This window comes from Heterodontus francisci, chromosome 22 (genome assembly GCF_036365525.1).
Source record: "Heterodontus francisci isolate sHetFra1 chromosome 22, sHetFra1.hap1, whole genome shotgun sequence".
NCBI lineage: Eukaryota > Metazoa > Chordata > Chondrichthyes > Heterodontiformes > Heterodontidae > Heterodontus > Heterodontus francisci.
The window spans coordinates 60,691,337-60,703,405 of record NC_090392.1 but is presented as its reverse complement, the minus strand read 5'-3'; the positions used below and the strand labels follow the sequence as shown (position 1 = coordinate 60,703,405).

Here is a 12,069-nt window from a genome sequence, read left to right as displayed (position 1 = left end):
TCTGCGTGGGTTTTCTCCGGGTGCTCCGGTTTCCTCCCACAAGCCAAAAGACTTGCAGGTTGATAGGTAAATTGGCCATTATAAATTGTCACTAGTATAGGTAGGTGGTAGGGAAATATAGGGACAGGTGGGGATGTTTGGTAGGAATATGGGATTAGTGTAGGATTAGTATAAATGGGTGGTTGATGTTCGGCACAGACTCGGTGGGCCGAAGGGCCTGTTTCAGTGCTGTATCTCTAATCTAAAAAAACAAATCCAAACGAAGACTTTATACATATTGGAGCTATTTAAACATCAAAATCATTGAGACATGTTTTGATTAAATAGAAAGATTTTCTGCTTGGTGAAATAGATCCTAGTAATGGCTGCCTAGGCTCTTAACCCCAATAGTTAGCTATCTATTCAGCTGTACTATGGAGACCAGTAATTACAGTGCCTTAATTTACATCAGAACTTTTGTCTTTCTCCACCCCATGGCTCATTTCCAGATAATGAAGAGATGCTAATGCAGGGGTTAGAACAGGAAACTGTGTCTTGTTTAAAGATAGTTCTATTGATCTCCACTAATGTTGTCTTTTGGTAATGTGTTACTCTGTCAGTCCGATTCATTGTGAACTGATGCCCTTCAGAGTTTAGAACAGAGAACAGTACAGCACAGTACAGGCCCTTCAGCCCACGATGTTGTGCCGAACCTTTAACCTACTCTAAGATCAAACTAACTACCTACCCTTCATTCTACTATCATCCATGTACCTATCCAAGAGTCGCTTAAATGCCCCTAATGTATCTGCTTCTACTACCACCGCTGGCAGCGCATCCCACACATCCACCACTCTCTGTGTAAAGAACCTACCTCTGACATCTCCCTGAAACCTTCCTCCAATCACCTTAAAATTATGCCCCCTAGTGATAGCCCTTTCCACCCTGGGAAAAAGTCTCTGACTATCCACTCTATCTATGCCTCTCATCATCTTGTACCCCTCTATCAAGTCACCTCTCATCCTTCTTCGCTCCAATGAGAAAAGCCCTAGCTCCCTCAATCTTTCTTCGTAGGACATGCCCTCCAGTCCAGGCAGCATCCTGGTAAATCTCCTCTGCACCCTCTCTAAAGCTTCCACATCCTTCCTATAATGAGGCGACCAGAACTGCACAATATTCCAAGTGTGGTCGAACCAGGGCCTTATAGAGCTGCAGCATAACCTCGCGGCTCTTAAACTCAATCCCCTGTTAATGAAAGCCAACACCCCATACGCCTTCTTAACAACCCTACCAACTTGGGTGGCAACTTTGAGCGATCTATGGACATGGACCCCAAGATCCCTCTGTTCCTCCACACTACCAAGAATCCTGTCTTTAAGCCTGTATTCTGCATTCAAATTCGACCTTCCAAAATGAATCACTTCACACTTTTCCAGGTTGAACTCTATCTGCCACTTCTCAGCCCAGCTCTGCATCCTGTCAATGTCCCGTTGCAACCTACAACAGCCTTCCACACGATCCACAACTCCAGCAACCTTCGTGTCATCGGCAAACTTGCTAACCCAGCCTTCCACATTCTCATCCAAGTCATTTATAAAAATCACAAATAGCAGAGGTCCCAGAACAGATCCTTGTGGAACACTACTGGTCACCGAACTCCATGCTGAATACTTTCCATCTACTACCACCCTCTGACTTCTATGGGCCAACCAATTTTGTATCCAGACAGCCAACTTTCCCTGAATCTCATGCCTCCTTACTTTCTGAATGAGCCTACCATGGGGAACCTTATCAAACGCCTTGCTAAAATCCATATACACCACATCCACTGCTCTTCCTTCATCAATGTGTTTTGTCACATCTTCAAAGAATTCAATAAGGCTTGTGAGGCATGACCTGCCCCTCACAAAGCCATGCTGACTGTCTCGAATCAAACCATGCTTTTCCAAATAATCATAAATCCTGTCTCTCAGAATCCTCTCCAATAATTTGCCCACTACCGACGTAAGACTCGCTGGTCTAAAATTCCCAGGGTTATCCCTATTCCCTTTCTTGAACAAGGGAACAACATTTGCCACCCTCCAATCATCCGGTACTACTCCAGTGGACAGTGAAGACACAAAGGTCATCGCCAAAGTCGCAGCAATCTCTTCCCTCGCTTCCCGTAATATCTTTGGGTATATCCTGTCTGGCCCCGGGGACTTATCTGTCCTCATATCATTCAAAATTTCCAGCACATTCTCCCTCTTAACCTCAACCTGTTCGAGCATATCAGCCTGTTCCACGCTGCCCTCACAAACGACCAGGTCCCTCTCACTAGTGAATACTGAAGCAAAGTATTCATTTAGGACCTCCCCTACCTCCTCCGACTCCAGGCACAAGTTCCCTCCACTATCCCTGATCGGCCTCCCCTCACTCTTGCCATCCTCTTGTTCCAAACATAAGTGTAGAACGCCTTGGGATTTTCCTTAATCCTACCCGCCAAGACTTTTTCATGTCCCCTTCCAGCTCTCCTAAGTCCATTCTTCAGTTCCTTCCTGGCTACCTTGTAACCCTCTAGTGCCCTGTCTGATCCTTGCTTCCTGAACCTTAAGTAAGCTTCCTTCTTCCTCTTGACTAGCTGTTCCACATCTCTTGTCATCCAAGGTTCCTTCACCCTACCATCCCTTCCCTGCCTCATCGGGACAAACCTATCCAGCAGTCGCAGCAACTGCTCCCTAAACAACCTCCACATTTCTGTCGTGCATTTCCCTGAGAACATCTGTTCCCAATTTATGCTCCCCAGTTCCTGCCTAATAGCATTGTAATTCCCCCTCCCCCAATTAAATATTTTCCCATCCCGTCTGCTCCTGTCCCTCTCCATGACTATAGTAAAGGTCAGGGAGTTGTGATCACTATCACCGAAATGCTCTCCCACCGAGAGATCTGCCACCTGGCCTGGTTCGTTGCCAAGCACCAAGTCCAACATAGTCTCCCCTCTAGTCGGCCTATCTACATATTGAGTCAGGAAACCTTCCTGGACACACCTGACAAAAACTGCTCCATCCAAACTATTTGCACTAAGGAGGTTCCAATCAATATTAGGGAAGTTGAAGTCACCCATGACAACAACCCTGTTACTTCTGCACCTTTCCAAAATCTGCCTCCCAATCTGTTCCTCCGTGTCTCTGTTGCTATTGGGGGGTCTATAGAAAACTCCCAACAAAGTGACTGCTCCTTTTCTGTTTCTGACTTCCACCCATAATGACTCAGTAAACAAACCCTCCTCGACGACCTCCCTTTCTGCAGCTGTGATACTATCCCTGATTAACAATGCCACTCCCCCACCTCTTTTACCTCCCTCCCTATTCCTTTTGAAACATCTAAACCCCGGAACATCCAACATCCATTCCTGCCCCTGTGATATCCACGTCTCCGTGATGGCCACAACATCGTAGCTCCAAGTACTGATCCATGCTCTAAGTTCATCACCCTTATTCCTGACACTTCTTGCGTTAAAATAGACACACTTCAACCCATCATACTGGCTGCAACTTTGCCCTGTCAACTGTCTAACCTTCCTCATAGACTCTCTGCACTCGGTATCTGCCTGTTCAACAGCTACCCCATCCACTGATCCGTGGCTCCGGGGCCATCCCCCTGCCAAACTAGTTTAAACCCTCGCGAAGAGCTCTAGCAAATCTCCCGCCCAGGATATTGGTGCCCCTCCAGTTCAGATGCAACCCGTCCTTCTTGTACAGGTCCCACCTTCCCCAGAAGGTATCCCAATGATCCACATATCTGAATCCCTCCCTCCTACACCAGTTCTATAGCCACGTGTTCAGCTGCACTCGCTCCCTGTTTCTAGCCTCACTAGCACGTGGCACCGGTAACAGTGCTGAAGGTCTGTGCTTTATTAAGTTTCCACCTGCAGCCTTACAGTTCATTAGTGTTTCATAAGTCAATTTTTCATAGCTGTTATGCATGGCGAAAACATGTTGTTCTGAAATCTGCAAATGAATTGTCAAACTCAGTGTGTTAATAGCTAATGTTGCAGGACGTCTTTTGGATTGTTGCGTTCTCATATACTTGTCATAGAAACATAGAAAAATAGGACCAGGAGTCGGCCATTCGGCCCTTCGAGCCTGCTCTGCCATTCATTATGATCATGGCTGATCATCCAACTCAGTAACCTTGTTCCCGCTTTTTCCCCATACCCTTTGATCCCTTTAGACCCAAGAGCTATATCTAACTCCTTCTTGAAAACATACAATGTTTTGGCCTCAACTGCTTTCTGTGGTAGCGAATTCCATAGGCTCACCACTCTCTGGGTGAAGAAATTTCTCCTCATTTCAGTCCTGAAAGGTTTACCCCGTATTCTTAGACTATGACCCCTGGTTCTGGACTCTCCCACCATTGGGAATATCCTTCCTGCATCTACCCTGTCAAGTCCTGTTAGAATTTTATAGGTTTCTATGAGATCCCCCCTCACTCTTCTGAACTCCAGTGAATATAATCCTAACCGACTCAATCTCTCCTCATCCGCCAGTCCCGCCATCCCAGGAATTAGTCTGGTGAACCTTCGCTGCACTCCCTCTATAGCAAGAACATCCTTCCTCAGATAAGGAGACCAAAACTGCATACAATATTCCAAGTGTGGCCTCACCAAGGCCCTGTATAATTGCAGCACAATATCCCTGCTCCAGTACTCGAATCATCTTGCTATGAAGGCCAACATATCATTTGCCTTTTTTACCGCCTGTTGCACCTGCATGCTTACCTTCAGCGACTGGTGTACGAGAACACACAGGTCTCGCTGCATATTCCCCTCTCTCAGTTTATAGCCGTTCAGATAATAATCTGCCTTCCTGTTTTTGCTACCAAAGTGGATAACCTCACATTTATCCACATTATACTGCATCTGCCATGCATTAGCCCACTCACTCAATTTGTCTAAATCACCCTGAAGTCTCTCTGCATCCTCCTCACAACTCACCCTCCCACCCAGTTTTGTGTCATCTGCAAATTTGGAAATATTACATTTAGTTCTCTCATCTAAATCATTAATATATATTGTGAATGGCTGGGGTCCTAGCACCGATCCCTGCAGTACCCCACTAGTCACTGCCTGCCATTCGGAAAAAAAACATTTATCCCTACTCTTTGTTTCCTGTCTGCCAACTAATTTTCGATCCATCGCAATACACTACCCCCAATCCCATGCGCCTTGATTTTACACGCTAATCTCGACTGGGACTTTGTCGAAAGCCTTCTGAAAGTCCAAATAAACCACATCCACTGGCTCCCCCTCATCAACTCTACTGGTTACATCCTCGAAGAATTCTAGTAGATTTGTCAGGCATGATTTCCCTTTCGTAAATCCATGCTGACTCTGCCCGATTCTACCACTGTTCTCTAAGTGCTCTGCTATAAAATCTTTGATAATGGACTCTAGAATTTTCACCACTACTGACGTCAGGCTGACTGGTCTATAATTCCCTGCTTTCTCTCTACCTCCCTTTTTAAATAGTGGGGTTGCATTAGCTACCCTCCAATCTGTAGGAACTGTTCGAGTCTATACAATCTTGGAAGATGACCACCAATGCATCGATTATTTCTCGGGCCACTTCCTTAAGTACTCTGGGATGCATACCATCAGGCCCTGGGGATTTATCGGCCTTCAGTCCCATCAATTTCCCCAACACCATTTATCTAATAATACTGATTTCCTTCAGTTGCTCTCTCTCACATTTCTGGTATGGTTGATAGGTGGGCTAAAATTTATTTTCCCTTGGTTGTAACTTTGTGCGTTACAATTTGTGTGGGTTGCATCATGGCATACTGGTTTTTTTAGATTAGATTAGAGATACAGCACTGAAACAGGCCCTTCGGCCCACCGAGTCTGTGCCGAACATCAACCACCCATTTATACTAATCCTACACTAATCCCCTTTTCTTACCAAACATCCCCACCTGTCCCGAAATTTCCCTACCACCTACCTATACTAGTGACAATTTATAATGGCCAATTTACCTATCAACCTGCAAGTCTTCTGGCTTGTGGGAGGAAACCGGAGCACCCGGAGAAAACCCACGCAGACACAGGGAGAACTTGCAAACTCCACACAGGCAGTACCCGGAATCGAACCCGGGTCCCTGGAGCTGTGAGGCTGCGGTGCTAACCACTGGTGTTACTATTTGACCTCTCTCTGTCTCCAGGATGAACTTTTTACTACCATCTCTTTCTTACAAGCTACTGACTCGTACAATTACCTGAACTATGCTTATTCAACAAATTTCCTGTAAAGACTCCATTCTCCCAGTTTCATTGTCCCTGTTGCATCTGCCCTGATGATGCCACATTCCACACCAGAGCACATGAAAAGTCCACCTTTGTTCTACTTGTCCTCCTTCATCTTACATCCCTCTGAAAACCATGATAAGGTCCCCTTATTCTCACCTACCTCATCAGCCTCTGTATTTGAGAGATCATCTTTTGCCATTTCTGCCATATTCCCTTCCCTTTTCCTCTTTCCACTTTCCGAAATGGCCATTTCCTCAGTGATGCTCTGATTCACTCTCAGTCCTGCCAGTCCAATTCATTGTGACCCACTATTGTTCTTTCCTTGGACTTTTCTTTACAAACACAGGAGATGCAACATCTGCCCAGCCAATTCACCACCCCACACATCACTGTTAAGGAACCCAATCACTCCTTCTATGTGAAACAGCAGTTAAATCAGATTTAAGAAATTGGATTTAATAAAGAGTCCACACCTGATTCATTAATTCATCTGTTCTTTCCACACTCCCACGTTGGATACAGAACGAGCTAGATTCAGTGTAAACCTCCATCTATGCTGCTCTATCAGACACTAGCCTAGTGATTACTGGACTAGCAAGCCAGAGGAAAGTTGTGAAATTGACATACAACCCTTCTACAACAAGTACATTTGTTACACATGGGGCAGAATCTTCTCGCCTTAGTCCTGCCAAAACACTGGGACCATCAGGGGTGAGGAACCAGTTAAACTCTCCAGGCGGCTTTAACTGAGCCACTGTATTTGCATCCTGTCTCCGGGTTCCCCAGCCAATCAGAGAGTGCAGGTGGGATGACGCGCTGGATCTGACGAAGGAAAGATTTCTAATTAAAGGGACCACAGCTTGGGTTAGAATGCGTCAACCGGACATGAATTTTTGAGGATGCAGCAACCATAGGAGTGGAGAGAAAATTTGGGAAGGCTACTCCTGGGGGTCTCGCTCTTACCTGGAGTTCTTGCTGCAGGATCTGAGGGACTGCAGAGAGCTGATCTTTCCCAAGAACAGGAGGAAGAGGAAAACCTGTCCAACTAAACACGCATGGATGGAAGTGACCAATCCTCCCTGTATATGGATGATGTCAAGGTCCTACGGGAAAAGGAGATGATGGATCCTGTCGGATGGTTCCCCGAGCAGACTGCCAAAGTCATTTGGCAGAATGCCTCATCGCCAAAACTTTCAAACAAGCACCAAGGCATATCTTGCCTGGTGGTGAGAAGGGCCCTCCCTGTCAGATCCTACCTGCGTGCCTGGAGTCTCACCGCCTCAGCACGCTCCCTCGAGTTGGCTGTGGTGGGGAAGAGACCGTTGTACACCTCCTTCTGGAATATGCCTTTGCAAAGCAGGTCTGGGAAGAGATGCCCTTCTGAAGAAGGGTCACTGACCCGAAACGTTAACTCTGCTTCTCTCTCTACAGATTCTGCCAGACCTGCTGAGTATTTCCAGCATTTCTTGTTTTTATTTCAAATTTCCAGCATCCGCAGTATTTTGCTCTTATCATACTAGAAAGAGATGCCGTGGTTCATCACGAGCAGCTCTGTAACACAAGACTTTGTCCTCTACGGGCTGTTCCCAGGGACACACACCAAGATAAATATCAACTGCTGCTGGAGGACCAGTGACACAGTCAAAGACGCTCTTTGTTCTGCCCGAAACTTGCTGGTCTTCCATTGCAAAGAGTTGTCCACGACTAAGTGTTCCAAGGTCCAGGACTATGTGCTGAGGGACACACTAAAGCTTGGGGCAGCCGCTGCAAAGGCTCAATGGAGAAAGGCCACTGTGTCAGGTCCTCCCTCCATAGTGTACTGAGAGGCTGGAACCTGTGTAAAACCTCTCGGGCTGTATGTACCAAATATGTTTTTTGCTGTGTATCGCAAATGTACATTGCATATAAAATGGAGTGGAAAAAGTTGTGAAGCAACTCACGTTCTGTATCCAAGGAATCTGATCGCTATTGTAATTTCCAAAATGTCAAATTTGAACTGTTTTGTAATGTATTTTTTACCAATTTTTTATGAATAAAGTATATTTTTGGAAAAAAATCTGTAGGCACAGATGCCCGTGGTGGAGAAATTAAAATTGGGGTGGCTCAAGAGGCCAGAATTGGAGGAGTACAGAGATCTCGGAGGATTGTAGGGTTGGAGGAAGTTGCAGCTGTAGGGATGGGCGAGTCCATGGAGGAATTTAAAAACAAAAATGAGAATTTTAAAATTGAAGCATTGCCAGACTGGGAGCCAATGTAGGCCAGTGTAGAGCACAAGGGTGATGAATGAACAGATAATATGAGATAGGATATGGGCAGCAGAATTTTGTATGAGCTAAAGTTTATGGAGGGTGCAAGTTGGAAATCAATGGAAATGGGAGTAGTGCCTGAGGATTGGATTAGCTTAGTGAAGACCTAGAAAACTACAGGTAATTGATTTGAACATTCATTTCGGGTAAGTGCTTAGAAAGCACCCTGCAAGCTGGGATAATTAAACATCTACATATGTATGGTAAGGGAAGGATTTGCCTAACAAATTTGCCAGATACGTTGAAGAAATAATGGTTGAGAAATTTGACTTCCACCTGAAACAGTTATTTGGGATAGTAGGTGATTGAGTGGTATTCGTTTTTGGGATTGGAGAGATGAACTGCAGAGTCTTCTGGTCATGTACTTAGCTATGCTGAGTTCTAGGCAATTTTGTGCTGTAGATTTATACTTTTAGGAATTTGGATGAGCCTGACCATACTGATTTCACTTTAGGGGCATTAGAGTGATGAGAGAGAGATAGAGGAACTTTTGCCTTCAATCTTGGCTGGTTTAAAACTGATGCATAGAGGTGAAAGGAAAGTGTGGCAACCCACTGCACTATCTAGGTCTGCCCTGCTCAAACTAAGGTGCTGGTTTACTTATATCCTGAATTACCAAACACCCAACACTTATAATTTATTTATTTCAGGTATCAAATCAGGCTCAATTCAAGGGCAGTTTTATGCTGTGGAATAAGTTGGCTAGAACCAGGCATTTAGAATCTCTCCTATTTTTCAAAGCCTGTAAATTCTGGTGTTTTATAAGTGGAAGCTTAAGGTCCAGTCCTGTTAATGCACAACTTTTGGTCTTACATGCGCATCTTCATTATTTCAAAAAGGACAGATCAATCAATGGTTAAAATTGGATAAAGTCTGGATATTCACAAATAAATCGGTAATGATTTATTTATTGTTTCATATTTATTTCGCCTCCAGCGAGGCCTGGACAACGTATGCCAGCCAAGAGCGACGTCTCAATTCATTCCATCTTCGCTGCCTTCGGAGAATACTTGGCATCAGGTGGCAGGACTATATCTCCAACACAGAAGTCCTTGAAGCGGCCAACATCCCCAGCTTATACACACTACTGAGTCAGCGGCGCTTGAGATGGCTTGGCCATGTGAGCCGCATGGAAGATGGCAGGATCCCCAAAGACACATTGTACAGCGAGCTCGCCACTGGTATCAGACCCACCGGCCGTCCATGTCTCCGTTATAAAGACGTCTGCAAACGCGACATGAAATCGTGTGACATTGATCACAAGTCGTGGGAGTCAGTTGCCAGCATTCGCCAGAGCTGGCGGGCAGCCATAAAGACAGGGCTAAATTGTGGCGAGTCGAAGAGACTTAGTAGTTGGCAGGAAAAAAGACAGAGGCGCAAGGGGAGAGCCAACTGTGCAACAGCCCCAACAAACAAATTTCTCTGCAGCACCTGTGGAAGAGCCTGTCACTCCAGAATTGGCCTTTATAGCCACTCCAGGCGCTGCTTCACAAACCACTGACCACCTCCAGGCGCGTATCCATTGTCTCTCGAGATAAGGAGGCCCAAAAGAATTTATTTATTTAGAAATACAGCACTGAAACAGGCCCTTTGGCCCACCGAGTCTGTGCCGACCAACAACCACCCATTTATACTAATCCTACATTAACCCCATATTCCCTACCATTCTCCTACCACCTACCTACACTAGGGGCAATTTACAATGGCCAATTTACCTATCAACCTGCAAGTCTTTGGCTGTGGGAGGAAACCGGAGCACCCAGAGGAAACCCACATGGTCACAGGGAGAACTTGCAAACTCCGCACAGGCAGTACCCAGAACTGAATCCGGGTCGCTGGAGCTGTGAGGCTGCGGTGCTAACCACTGCGCCACTGTGCCGTCACTTTATTTTTATCTCCAGTGGTAATTAAATTGAAATTGCCATAAATTGTCAAAGTTATCAGACTGAAGACTCCAAACATTCAAGGCTGAAGTGAACCAGTAACATTTTGGAGACTCTTCTAGAATACCCAATTTTCTCGTTAAGTAGATAACTTGAAGGCAGATAATAGAAAACATTTATTACCTTTAGGACGAGGTACTGTATCTGAAGAGTCTGCCATGAGCCACTGTAGTGGTAGAGCAAGCGGTAACTGTTAAAAGGATTGAAATGTGAGAAATAATGCTTTCTCAACATTTGTGTTGAACTCTTGTGATACAAACGAGAGCATGAGGAAGATTTATTTTTCAAATTGTTTTGAGGAAATTATTTTGTTTTAGTCACCTTTCTTAAACATCCCTATGCCACACAACATTTCTTGATTCGGAGAATGGGCAGGCTTAACGACCAACTGCTTGCAAGTACATGACAGCTCAGGGTAGCTGACTCACTATGTGGGGAATCATGGGTGTGACACTTTTACATTTAGCTTGGATTTACAAGAGGAGTCCTACCTCTTCAAGTATAATCAAAAATACAGTTGGCTGCATGATATTGATACTATTTTGTTTTATATATATTCATATATGTTGCATGTGTTTTTTAGGCTTAAGTGATCTTCTTGTTGCTGAATATTCAAAAAACATTACAACTGAAGGAAGCTATTTTTAAATATAACAGATTATCGATCAGTTTGGCCAGGATTGCTTTGTCAGGTCATTGCAAAAGTACAGGATTTGGAGCAGTGAGCATTAAATGATAGTGCTGATAATGCCCAGCCTCAGATGAAGCTAAGAATCTGTGTGCATCAGTTCTGGTGAGTAAAGGTATACTAAGATTAAATTATTGAATAATTGGGTAATGTTCAGAGAAAGCTAATAGTATATCATTTGCTATCTGTACGTGTTTATTCTACTGAAGAATTTGCAACTTTAGTTTTTAAAGGAATACAAACAGCAAGTCATAGAACAAAGCTTAATTTAAAGGGCAGTCACTTCAAAATAAATATTAACGGAGCATTGCTATCACTTGGGAGAATGCAAACCCAGAAATGCAGCTACTGCACCTATGTCCTATATCTGTTGTAATGTAAACTTATATAGCATGTTTTGTTTAGGTAGTTAAAGTAGAAAATTGCACTTTCATCCATTATATATAATTTTGTGCAGATTTTTTTCTTTTTCCCTTACAACGGCTGGTACTTTGCTATCATAAAATAATCCATAAATTCCTTTGACTCTTTCTGTATGTTTCCTTCTAATTATTAGATGTTTCTTCAAATGCCAGTCTTCGACACTAGTACTGTTGACATTTACTCACCTGTAAATCATTCTGCTGCATGCCCTAAAAGTAGACCATATGTAGTGCATGGGAAACTTATGGCAGGCTTGATGTCTATTATGCACCCAACAATCCTGATGAGATTTTATTCTTCAGAGCTGTCCATGAGTTACAATTGAATAGTTCCAGATTTTGTTGTCCAGTAATTTAAGGTATGTGAGTTGCACATGGAAAAGTGAAAGGATTTAAACTCAACAGGCGTGTTTAGATTTTATATGTTAGCAAACAGATCATAAATCTA

At 44.3% G+C, this 12,069-nt stretch overlaps 1 protein-coding gene across 11 annotated transcripts in view; it reads left to right on the top strand.

The window, feature by feature from the left end:
• The window catches only part of gramd1ba (GRAM domain containing 1Ba), a 590,058-nt gene that overhangs the window by 230,404 nt on the left and 347,585 nt on the right, over window positions 1-12,069 (top strand). The window contains exon 1 of one of the 11 annotated variants that reach the window (XM_068053895.1): window positions 11,282-11,304. The exons of the other annotated variants lie outside the window; for them this stretch is intronic. The gene's annotated coding sequence lies outside the window, so the exon portion shown is untranslated. Of the gene's footprint in view, window positions 1-11,281; window positions 11,305-12,069 lie in introns of those variants that run through there. 11 annotated transcript variants of the gene reach the window in all.